The 1,339-nt window shown below is 36.3% G+C and overlaps 1 long non-coding RNA gene across 1 annotated transcript; it reads left to right on the top strand.

The window, feature by feature from the left end:
* Nucleotides 1-637, top strand: LOC118345837. Its single transcript, XR_004799295.1, has 2 exons — nt 1-76; nt 230-637. It is a non-coding gene; the product is annotated as an uncharacterized LOC118345837 (long non-coding RNA).
* The last annotated feature ends 702 nt before the right edge of the window (nt 638-1,339 follow it).

The raw sequence follows: 1,339 nt of genomic DNA, 5'->3' as shown, positions 1-1,339 counted from the left end.
AGATGCAGAACCCATTGAGCTGTTGGCTGAACCTTGTGCAATCAACAGCTTTGACATTGATCGGGAAAACCCCTCGGTAAGTGAAAAATCATGCTAATATTGGTTTGAACTCTGGAAGTGTGAGAGAACAATGTTGTTTCACCTTATTATCACCCATCACCCAAGATACTTTTAAGGGGAAAACAATCTAGAAAGCTTTTAACTGATGCATCCATGTTGTGCCGTGCAGGACGTGATCTGTAGTTTGGAATGGGAATCTATAGTCTTGTTAACAAGGCCATGATACCAAGAAATGGAATTGAAGGTTCTGAGATAAATTCTCCTCCATTTCTCTTTCGAAAGAGCTCTCATTTCCCACAATTACTAGGCTCTTAAAACTCAAATCATGACAATAGAGGATGAAGGGAGCACTTCACTTTTTTCTATATTGATTAAGCATGTGTGTGACTGACTTGTAGGCACTAACATGATGATATGTAGTTGCCTTTCCAGCATATGTAGCATGACAAGTTGTCTTGTACGGCAGGAAAGCAGCTTGGTTTGCCTAAAATGAGAGAGAGAGAGAGAGAGAGCTTGTTATGTGACTTTCAATGTCTCTCTGTACAGGGCTGATTTTATGGTATTTTGTTCATTCTCATGCTCCAAATGTATTGAATGGCAAACAGAGGACTCCAAAGCATGCTTAGGCTTTTAATAATTGGACAGAAAACTTGAATGCAATATATACTAAACGGTAAACGGATTTGAACAAGATTAATGTTGAGTTTAACTATCAAATTAATTATATGAATTTTATTTAGAAGAAAATCACACTTTGGGCCTAATTTGAAACCATAGTTGTAACTTATTCTTCGTTGAAATGTGACTATTATAAGATCCAAAAATACTTTAGTTTTAAAGGAATTATATAAAATTAAATTCATAAATTAACATAATATTATAGATTGTCGCATGAAGTCAAGTTACTTTATGAGTTGATTTCGGTGTTTTTTTAATTTGCTTCTTTTATATCCTGAAATATTTTTAAAAAATATATAATATTATTAAAAAATATTTTTTTAATCATCAAGTAAAAAAAATCGTGAAAATGTCTCGGGACCATCTCTTAGCAGTACAAATCAACGTTTTTAATTTCGTACCGTACCGGCCGGTACGGCCGAAATTTTCCGTTTCGGCCGTCCGGCCGGTACAGGTACTATATATATTCCGTACCGGCCAAAATACCGGCCGTACGGGCAGGTACCGGCCGTTTCGGCCTAAATTTCGGCCTGTACCGGCCTATATTTCGGCCGGTATCGGCCGATATTTCGGCCTGTGTTTTTTTTTTTTTTTTTTTTTT

This window comes from Juglans regia, unplaced genomic scaffold (assembly GCF_001411555.2).
Source record: "Juglans regia cultivar Chandler unplaced genomic scaffold, Walnut 2.0 Scaffold_513, whole genome shotgun sequence".
NCBI classification, from domain to species: Eukaryota; Viridiplantae; Streptophyta; class Magnoliopsida; order Fagales; family Juglandaceae; genus Juglans; species Juglans regia.
This window is presented reverse-complemented; position numbering and strand designations above follow the sequence as displayed.